At 40.9% G+C, this 11225-nt stretch overlaps 1 long non-coding RNA gene across 1 annotated transcript; it reads left to right on the top strand.

Annotated features, from left to right (window-relative positions):
• Nucleotides 1–270: 270 nt before the first annotated feature.
• LOC116450636 lies at nucleotides 271–10335 on the top strand. Its single transcript, XR_004242876.1, has 3 exons — nucleotides 271–1165; nucleotides 4933–5046; nucleotides 10029–10335. It is a non-coding gene; the product is annotated as an uncharacterized LOC116450636 (long non-coding RNA).
• The last annotated feature ends 890 nt before the right edge of the window (nucleotides 10336–11225 follow it).

The raw sequence follows: 11225 nt of genomic DNA, 5'->3' as shown, positions 1-11225 counted from the left end.
GGTTTTAATTGATGGTCTCACTAGAGTGTTTTTCCTATGCATTGTCTGTTTGATTTTTTTTTTATAAGCTGCACTGATAAAAATGTCAGAAAAGGTTTTGTTGTTTCATAAAATTTGTATTGGATTCTGCTTAAAATTTGGAAAACTTTAAAGCTGTTAATAATGCTCTGGCTTTTTTTAGCGACTGAAAATTTTGAACATTTGAGCAAAACCTATTTTCATATTTCCATTTTCTTTTGGTTTGTATTTAAGAAAATCAGCCTAGAAACTTAAAAAAGTCTGATTACATTTCAGAGCCTGATTCTGTTCTTCCTGAGAAATTAAATAAGAGCTTTTGAAAATTTGCTAAACTGAAAGAAGAAAAAACACCCCAAAATTAAAAAAGTAAAGCCTTCAGATATTTCAAAGAGCAAAGGTATCAGAAATTTAAAACAAAACAGAAAACCAGTCCATGAAGTTAGACATACTCTGGCTATTTCCCATTATTATAAAAGCCATTTGTGTGGCAGGAATGTTCATGGACTGTCAGGATTGCAGTATTTGGTAGTGGATGCTGCCTGAAGAAAGGAAAATAAGTAGATCTTTGCCCCAGAGTGATTACCCAAGTTATGGAAATGCTGTGGCCATGTACTTCCAGGATAACAAACGATTCTGTTCTTTTCTTTCAGCCAACCTTCTGCAGAAGGAAATGGTGGCAAGTTCAGTGGGAAACGACAGAGCTCTCAGTCCCAGAGTTTCAAAGATCACAAACTCCCTCTAAGGACTTGAGAAACAAAGAAAACCCTGTGACAGAGAATATTCTTCCTCATTCATCATTTGAAATCCTGCCTCTAAAAGTGTTAAGAACAAGTTATTTTCAATATGAGTTAGCCCCAGGGGATTTGATAAAAGGCACTTTTCTTTTCCAGCTGGCTAATCAAAAAAGTGGGCTGCAGAAGACTTTAGTGACTTGGAAGGCAGTTCTGAGACTCCCCCAGACTCAGCAAACTTTCCTGATCCAAGGAACCAAAAAACAAAGATGTGTCACAGGCCTGACTGAATATGGGAGCTGAGAAGACAGAGCTCATTCATCAGAAAGCCTGGAAATCTCCTGGGGAAAGGTGAAAAACAAATTAATACCTCATCTGCAAGCTCCTATAGGTTCTCCAGTACTGAACTGTTCCAAGTAAGTAAAACAACTTTCATGTTTGAGAGACATTTGTCTCGCTTCCACTCCAGATAGTGTTACACAGAGTTTTCTCGAAAAGAGAGCCAGTGCGGACTTAGTCTGTCTTTCTTAGGCAGAGCCTGTCCTTCCAGTGCTAAATGAGCATTTACCAGAGCCTTCTTCTGAGGTTGGTGCTAAACATTTGGGATTTGCAAAGTTGGCTTTCCTTTCTTGGAAGGAAAGGCAGACCTCTTTTGTCACATCCCTTAAAAATGTCCTGTTCCTTGTGGACATCTCCTCCTGACACCAGCTGGGGATCCACTTACAGCAAGAAGATGGATAGCTCTGAGGAAAGGCCAGCAGGCACCAGTGACTGGCTTCCAAATCAAGGAGTCCTAAATGTAGAAATTTTTTTCTCTCATGTCAACAATGTTGTTATTTGCTTCCTCATGCTGCACTAGGGTGGTCCCTTAGGCTTGTGTCCAGTCAGTGGGACTGGGATGAATGAGATTCATTTGAACATATTTTGATTTCCTCCAGTATTGGTTCATGCAATCAAATCACTAACACCACTGTAGATGGCCATGGACATATATATATATATACATTCGAATTAGCTGTTTTATTGACAAAGATCAACTAATGTGATTCCATCTTCAGTCATCGTTGCTTGGTTACACTCACAAAAAATCTGAATTGGAGCAACATGTGTCCGAATAGACGCAAAGTATTTCAAGGTTCACTTACAGTCCAATTTAGATTTAATAATCAGGGAGTTGCTAAATGAACTTCCCTGTTCTCAGAGCAGACAACTGTCTGGCAGGGACTGTGACCCTGTCACCAACCTGTCCCTGGTAACGTTTGCTTTGTGTGGAATTTGTGAGCCACAATCCTCAAAGGTAGCTCCTTTTTCCATCTGTCTCTTGTTATCTGTGTTTCTTCTAGGGAATTTCATCAATTATTTCCTAATACTTGAGTTCTGCTTTTTGTTTGGGTTTTATTTCTTATGCACAATCATGTACGGTATGTATGTAAAATATGTCTATGTTTGTGTATTTATTTTCTCCATGCTGGGCTGTTACTGTCTCTGTCATGTCCAGACCTAGGCAGACAAATGAGATGAACAAATGGAAACCAGTGTCATTAAATGCCTGCAAAAGCTTCACCCAAATGTTGTTAACAGGTGGAGAGAACAGATAACATGTGCCCTCTCTGACTTCACTGCTGGAGGGGGACACACGCAATAGGGTTTGATGCCCTTCAGCAGATAATCTTGTGATTTCTCATCTCATCAAAAAACCTGTCTGGCTTTGAATTTCTGCTTACCCTTTTGAAAAGTGTAGCTTAAACATCATCATTAATTGGGCTTTACAGTCCGATAATAATTACTAATATTTGGCACCACTGCCTGTCAGCCTGTTTATCCCCAGAAACCTGACTGCCTTAGAGGTTCTGCCTCTCTTTTCTTCTTTTTTTTTTTCTTTAAACAGTGGGAAAAGCCTCTGAATAATTCATCAAGAACCTTTAACATTATGAAAAATATAATCAGCTGGCAGTGCTGAGATATCTGATTTCTACAGGACGCTAACTCAAGTATTACAAGTGACTGCAGGATTGATGCCAGAGCACAGTAGGTGTGGATACACAGAGTCCTCTTTGTTCGAGGCAGTCTCAGCCCTTGTGGAGAGCTCAGAGAAGGCTGGGTGTTCCTCACCATGCCTACCTAGTGCCAATTAATAATTTAAATCCATTAATCGGTTAGGATGAACACTTAGTGTTGCTTGACTCACTACCACCAAGTGGAGGGGGTTTTCTGGGTTAAATAAAAGATCTTAAAATTTTGTCTTCTTGCGAGGGAGCTGGGAGTGCCTCAGCTTCCTTCGTGAGAGGCTTCAGTTTTTATTTGGGAGATGGGGGTGGGTGTTACTATGCCAAAAGTGCTTAAGTAAACAGTAATATCCATACATCATAAGTAGATGTCTGAGAATATTAGCTGTTTATTTCCCTGACATACTCTGAGGAGTCTGTGGGGGGCTCTTGCAGGAGTCAGGACCTCGATGTAATATACAAGCTTTGATTCTGATATTTCCCTTGATAACTGTGCTCTACCATATTGGGGTCGGAAGTCAGCAAAGGTTCATTGGCTGTTGTAATGCTCACTGTCACCAGTAATAAGTACAAAGGACTTGCTTTAAAAGCTGGCTTATAAAACTTTAAGGAAACTTGGATTGCTTAAGTGAACTTCCAAGGCTCTTCAGGGGCCAAGTGCACTTTGGTTGTCTACTTATATTAATTTCACAGAGTTTAAAGGGTCAAGCAATGCAGTTGGTGATGCTTATTAATTTATGAAACACAGAATCTTGCACTATCTCGCTTTGACCACTTTCGCTCTCCTTTTAGAAAATTTAATATACATTAAAGCTTGCTAGACAGGGACGCCCTAAAGGATTAAGCCCAAAGTTCACAGCTGGACTAAAAGGTTCAAAGACGTTGTATCTGCAACACTGATTTGATTCCAAGTGACGTTCAAACAACAGAACCAAATTGTAGATGTTTGAATGTGTAAGGAAACAGCAATTAGAGGAATACCACAGAATAGCAAAGGATTAGGATTTATTTCCCTTAAAATGGTAAAACTGATTACAGCCTTGTTCTTTCTTTCATGGGGGATGTGTTTGATCACATCAGCTTTTGGGGTCAGTGGTTGTCAAGAACATATTTTGGTGTTACAATATAGCTTGCCAAGCTCTGGAGTTTCATGCAGACCTAGTAACTTTACAGAATATATTTGATTGCTGTGGCAATCTGAACTGAGTTCTGGGTAGGAAAATATTAGCCAGAAGGGAAGAAGGAAAGGAGGAATGGATAACTCCTGGAGTAACAGGGATAGGATTTAGGAATATGATGTAATCCTATCCAGGGGTATTTCTGCATTCTGTTTACTTGCCTTTGAATTGCTTTGGTGTCCTGTCCAGGGGAGATAATCCAGAAGCCATTCACACCCAGGCTGCAAATCTGATTCTGTTTTCAGGTGACAAAGGGAACGTGATTGCAAAACTACTGGGAAAATTGGAACCCAAATTGGCCCTGATGGTTAGTCTGTGGGGTATCCTTTTGCAATCAACAAGAGGGAGAAGAGAATGAAAGACAGGGAAATGAAGAGTGTCCCACTGTACAGAAGATGAGTTTATTTACCCAGTTTGTAAAGGGGGAAGCAAATTTCATATTATGCCAGGTCTGATTCCTGAGGCCCTAAGGAACCTTGAGGAAGCAGTTATACTTCACTGGAAATTTGCTGTTGCAAAGAGAGACTCTAAACCCTGTAAGGGAGTCCCAGTGGCGAAGAGTGTTTACATTGCAGCTGGGCCCAAAGAGCCTCAGATAAGATTGTGGGGCCCTGTGGAGCATCACATGCTGGGAGATTCTGTGGCTGGAGATGATTCATAGCTTTTATGGGCGAAAAAGGACAAAAATGTGGGGGAGCAAAACAGCCAGGAAGAATTTTGTGTGATCTGTGGCACTTCATTTCCAGCCAGAGAACAGAACTCACATGTCCAGGACTTTAGCAGCCTTACCCTTGTATTTTAAACCCTTTAAACAGAGAGAACAATGCAGAAAATCCCAGAGGACACATGAGAAAGGGGGTTGTACCTAATCCCTTTATCATTTCTTTGCATTTACTTGCTAACAAAATATATTTTTCTTTAGAATGGCCTCTGAAATTTTATACTACGGGGTATTTGGTTTAAAATGTACTGTAACCTTCCTTTTTTTAAATTGATCAGATCAGCCTTGAACACTCAAAGAAAAATCTGCCTGCTCTGAATATTGCCTGAGGATTTAGAAAGGTCTTTCTTGGAAACAGAAGAACAAGATGAAACAATTATCTGTAAAGCATGGTAAGAGAGAAAAAGAATAAAGGAATGAGTTATGTTTGACTTGTCTTCTTCCAAGAGACAGGGTTTTTTGGTTTTTAGAGTAGACTTTAGATGTGGGAGATTTGCAGTGTCTTGCAAGAACAAGTTTCAAAACACAAGCAGTTTTCCTCCTGCTCTGGTAACTTGTAAACCAAAGAAAGTCTTTGTTTTGGCAACCTGGTTTGCAGTCAGACTGTATTATTTGCTGCTTCAGTTGTAGGAGAAACCTTCCTAATGACAGGTGTCAATCAAATAAATGTTATCTTCCACCTGAGCAGAAGCAACACTAAAATTTCAACTGTGTTATTAATAAACAAGGAGGCAATGGATGTGAGAGCAGTGGACACCCTATGATCACTTACTCTGAAGGGATGATTGTCAGTCACACCTCGATGGCATCTGCTTGCAGATATAATGAAGAAAGATTATCATTGCTGTAAGTGACTGCAGTGACTCTGGTCAGCAAATAAAAAAGACATCGTCGAAGTGATCAGCCCTGCCTCCCAGGTGCTGACACTGTTAAGTGATATCTCAGTGGGATTTGGGTCCTCAATTAGGTAACTGCAGTTGAAAACCAGAAAAAAAAAGACCCTTCTTAATAATTAATTTCATGCCATTCTCTGCACTTCTAAACTGAAAACTCAGTCATGACCAAAGTCAGATTATTTGTGCACTGATGAGTTAGAGAAGAAACAGTGAAAGACCTTTAAAGCAAAGACCTTGGTTTAGTAATGGCAATGCAAAATGTTGGCAATATATGAGTTTCTCCAGAGCTGATTTTGGATCCTGATGGGGTAAAGGAAGAATGAGCCATTTCCTGTGTCCTTTGGAAATGTAGAAATAAAATATTCTTTTAGTATTCCAGCTCTTCCTGGGGTGCTAGCTGCTGTTGGGAATTGTGCACAATCCAGAATCCTTCTGTGTCTGTACTTACCTTAATTTGTAGCTTCAGTTAAAGGTGTGTGAAAGGAGCTTGCGTGTATGGCCCCATCTGCATAGAAATGTACAAATGTGAATAATAAAATGGATCAGCCCAGTCCTGATAGAACTCAGCCAAAGTAAGAAGTGAGGAGACTTCAAGACCTGCTTCTCTTTTATAGATCCAACCAAGCATCCCAAAGGCTGCCTTGTTTATCTGCCAGTGACCCCTGGTTCTCCTGAGAAGGGTACTTCAGTATCTGAGTAGTTTTCCAAGACTTAAAAAGCAGACTGAAAAATATAAAAGGTGCAAGGGAAGTTTCTGACTTTTAAATCCTTTTACCATCCCCAAATTTCTGTTGTGGTCACACATGATGCAATACAGCGTTAATAAATACACCTGCTCTTACATCAGGCAAGTGTAAAACTTCTAGGTTTTGCTTTGGATTTCTTGCCTTCCCATATTCCATCTCAGTCCAGAACAAAGGACTAAACTCTGCTAAAACAATTAATCCCTAGGGACTGGAAGCTATTGTCTCTAGTGCACAGATAAAAGTCAGTCATATCAGCTGCAGATGAAATCACAGATGAAATCTTGCTAATTAATTGCATGAACTTTGTTTCTGCCTGGTTTGAGATTCTCTCAGCCATGCAGAAAGATCTGGGCACCCATACTGTACACCTCAACGGGGCTGTTGATTTTCCTAGGAAGACTAACAATTTTTTGTGCCTAAAATAGCCCTGCAATTACTTCTGCTCACATGGTTTTGCTCTTACAAAATGGTTTCTGAAAACTGGTTTTGTTCACACGTGATTGAAAAGATGCCCTCCGTTGTTCTGCCAAGTTAGGCACTGATTCAGGTTTACGACCATATCATTAATATTTTAGTACTGCATCAGTAACTGGTTGCTATTAATATGTAGTGAAACAGTGATATAAAAAAGGAGATGTTCCCAATCATTTGGCAGAATTTGCGTTACAGCTGGATGAAATTTATAACACATCTTCTGCAACCTACCAGTCTGAACTCCTGTTATTAATTTCTGCTGTGTTTATTTCTCCTTTATGTTCACTTTGGGTGATATTCTATCAAGTTTCCTGGCAAGCACCACAGTGGATATAGCTAATTTCAGCTGACTGCAGGGGAAGGACTTTGTAGAAAGTGAGTTTTGAATTAGCAGTAGTATTTGCAGCAAAAATCTCCCCCTGAGAAGCCTATTCCCCTCGGTCTGGCGTCAGCAGCACTTAAGTGCATATGAATGGCCCTATTGACTTCAGGTAGGCAGCTGTTTAATTACCTTCCTGAATCAAGGCCAGCACCAGGAAACAAGCTCCCTGCACAGACCTGGGCGCCTCGTCTCCCGAATGCCGGACTTCTGAGTGTGACCCACGGACTGTTTGACTTGGTAATTTGGCAAATCCTTTCCAGTCGAGAATAAATATGAGGAAACCATCATTTGACGCACCGAGAGGTGAAATTTGTGCAGCGTATTTTTCATGACGAGGCAGCTATTGCCCGGATTTATTCAGCCTGCTTGGCTCTTCCTGTTCAACAGTCCCAGCAATCACATTTTTTCCCCCCACGTTTTATTTAGGAACTGTGAGATGACAGGTCTCTTGCCTCTCTACCAGGAAGGCGGTGCGCTGCACGCAGCATGCTGCACACAGGAGCAGGAGGATAAAGAATGACATGCTACTCTCTAAGCTACAACTATTTTTTTTTTTCCAGCTCGCATCTGCTCCTGTCCCTCTTCTGTTCTCAGATCACTCTTCAGCTTCCCTTAGGAATCCAGCTGTGTCATCACATTGTGTGGCATCCTAATATTTCATACTAAGCTGTAAGCCAATTAGGAATGACTACTTACCATGCTGAATCATAGGAAGAGAAAAGGATAATGTGTCCTTCATATAACGAACCTCCTCGTTTTTGGCAAGACAGATCACCTACACGTTATATTTATAAGCCCTGTGGCTTTTCACTCTACCCAATTAGGGTGCAGCCTCGTCTCACACTGCTGCAATATTTTAAGGGACTTATTTACAGATGGATGCTTATTGAAAATGCTGACCTGCTACCATTGTACCTCATGGCACCTTTCATCTTCAGAGACTGAAACACTGGACAAAACTTGATGTTGTAATCACCTTTAACAGGATGAGAACATGAGCGCAGCAAAATATAAATACCTTGTCCTGAGTTCCTAAATGAACTGGTGACCCTGCATGAGGGTATAACATCACATGCTACACAGGGTTCAGGGAGATGTTGATTTAAGTCAAACTGTAAAATAAAGCCTGTTAACGTCTAAAAGGAAGAAGAACCATTGATGTGTATTTGGGAAATGCATGAAGTGTTTAGTAATGAGCATCAAAGATATTAAAATATATTTCCCATGCTGAAGTAATTAATGGGCTATTATGCCAGGTGTCTAAGCTACTCAGGGGTCTGGGATAAATTGTGTTCCAGCAGAAAATGCAAAGTATGATTTAAGTGGAATGATGTTAGTTGTAGTGGAGCCTTTAGGATGCCCCCTTTCCTCCAACTGGTGTTTCTTTTTCCTAAGCTGCTTAAGGAGCTATTGGTAGTATTTATTGTCCAGGAAGAGAGGTACTTCTTTAAATTTGTCTTTGGACCCTGGCAGTGTTGCAAACTGAAGACTCTGGTGACCTGTGCCTGGTACCTGCCATCCTTCAAACCTTGTCTAGCCTTGTTAGTCCTCACTGCAAAGCCAGCAGGGCAGCAGAGAAGCCAGTTAACCCTCCCTCAGGTGACAGATTTTGTGTGCAGTCATGGCAGTGATTGCAGCCATGTAAGAGTGCTGGCTGTGGATACCTCCAGGGAGAAAGGACAGCCTTGGATTTGGCTCCCCAAACTGCATTTCCCAGACCAAGTCCAGGCATTTTTGTTGCCTCTGCTGCTAGGAGACGTTATAGCTAAACAAAATGTGGGAGACACTGATTTCAGACTTCTTCAGTGATGTCCAGCCATACCCTGCTAGGGTTCAATTTCTTCCTTACTGTTCACATCCCCTTGTTTTTACCCCCCAAATACCTCTGGGACAAACAAGTTCTCCCATAACCTGCCAGGACAGAGCAGTGGTGAGTCACAACATATGGGGCTGAAAGCACAGAGCCAGGCAGCGGTAGGGGATCAGGAAGATCCCTTTGCTTTCCAGGGTAACTAATCCCACCTGTGCTGAGGCCATTGGAGGGCTCAGATCTATGTGGTGAGCTCTTATGGTAAGGTAGAGCTGGGGCTGTTGCAGTATAAGAGCTTCTGCAAGTAGAGGATGAAGATTTATGATATTTTTCTTGCTAAGAGAAATTCTGAGTAAGTTGAAGTTAGTTCTGCTGTAAAGGTTTTGTGCTTTATCTGGAATAATGCTTGTTTTATAAACATGGGGGTTTAGAAACCTCTTGGCCTTCAAGAGAAAATTGCCTGTTTAGGAGCTGTACTTTTGTATTGTTATTCAAAAATGTCTCAGTTAATCATTGCTAAAGGCCTTGCCAGCCTGTGTTGCAGATTCCTTTTTTTTTTTTTTAAAATGCAGCATGTATATAATTTATATTGTTCCTCTCTACATAGATAAGGACTCATCTCAAATGTCAGGGTGGGGGAGGAAAAGATACATGACCCAGAGGGCAAGAATATTGAATGCACTGGTGTTGGACTTGACATTCCCGTAGTATTCCCTGTGATAACATCCATCTCAAGGAACCCTCCTGGTATAAATAGAGAGCTCCTATGCTTAATATATATTTCCAAAGGAATTTCATAGTAATTGAGCATTAAATGATGTCCACTTATCGTAAAATGTTACTATTTTTATTAAAAATTATAAATGGGCTTTAGCAGAACAGAATATACCAGATCCACACCACCATCTGTATTAGTCTTTATGTTACAATTGTCATTGACCAGCTTTACTGTCTTATTTTTAAGATCAGCTAATTTCCCTAGCTGATCAAATGAAGATTTGTGAGCAAAGAAAGGCACTGGCTGAATTATGTAATGCCACTGATTTTTATTCTCCTTGTTTCACAGAACATGCTTAAAAATCTCACTGTCTCTGTGATGGGCTGTCAGCACCTGGAGGAGCTGGTGTGGCTGGAACATATGGGCTGTGCTGAAATCTCACCTTGTGGAGAAAGAGATGCCAGAGCTGGCCTTGGGATAAACCTGCTGGATGCCCAGGTACGACCCGGGCAGGCAGGATATGGGGGTCTTTGCCCAGTGCAGGGGCTGCCGTGAACCATTACAAACCTGTTGGCAAAGGAATGAGTGACCTGAGAGCTGCCCAAAGGGAATGGGGCTCACTGTTTTGCAGCCAAAGAAGTGCCTGTATGGGGAAGCCGTGTCTCATTCAGCAGCATTTAAACCCGAGAAATGATGGCAGATATTTCATCTGTGGAGGTGTTCAAGGCCAGGTTGGATGGGGCTTGGAGTAACCTGGTCTGGTTGAAGGTGTCCCTGCCCATGGCAGGAGGGCTCGATCTAGGAAATGATCTCCAAGGTCCTTTCCAACCCAATCAGTTTATGATTCTATAAAATATTGGCATTTCCCTTCTCTACAGATAGTGGCTCTTGCACAGGGTACCAAAGCACCCACCCACGCAGCCTCTCCTCATTGTGACTTTCAAAGCTTTTAAAGTTTGAAGAACAAAACCAAAGTAAATGTCATGAGGGTTTGGTTCAGTTTGTGAGGAATGTTGTTTATTTCACCTTGCTACTTCGTGTCATTTGGGGAGGCTTGCACATTACAAATTCCTGAAAAACTGGTTAACTGTAAAATGGTTTCTAAGATTGAACAGAGTAAGGTTTGAAAATTGAAACTGATATTTATTTGCAAAATTTGACCCAAATATATTAATTTTAGCCTTCCCAAGTCTATAAAAGAGGTGATTAGGTGTTCATAGCAGAAATGATCTTACAGAACATTGCTACTCTATTTTATTGTCATTAAACTACAAATAATGAGCCACTAAGAAGGAGGAGGGAAACTGTGAATAGAAATTATGGCAAAATTCACTATTTCTGTGTTTGTTCTTGAGGCTTGAAAGAAATGACAGGTGTGGGCTAGAAATACAGCTCTTTCTATCCTTCAATCAAGTCCGGTGTAGTAGCATTTACCTTTTACATGTATGTTTTATTGGATTTTGGTGCATTATGTAGTTCAGATTAGTATTTTGGCTTTTTAATTATCAGGGCTTCACCATGGCCTGTTTGTCTCTGCTGCTGATC

Source organism: Corvus moneduloides, chromosome 13 (genome assembly GCF_009650955.1).
Source record: "Corvus moneduloides isolate bCorMon1 chromosome 13, bCorMon1.pri, whole genome shotgun sequence".
NCBI classification, from domain to species: domain Eukaryota; kingdom Metazoa; phylum Chordata; class Aves; order Passeriformes; family Corvidae; genus Corvus; species Corvus moneduloides.
Note: the sequence above shows the minus strand (reverse complement) of the source record. Positions and strands in the feature narration are given on the sequence as shown.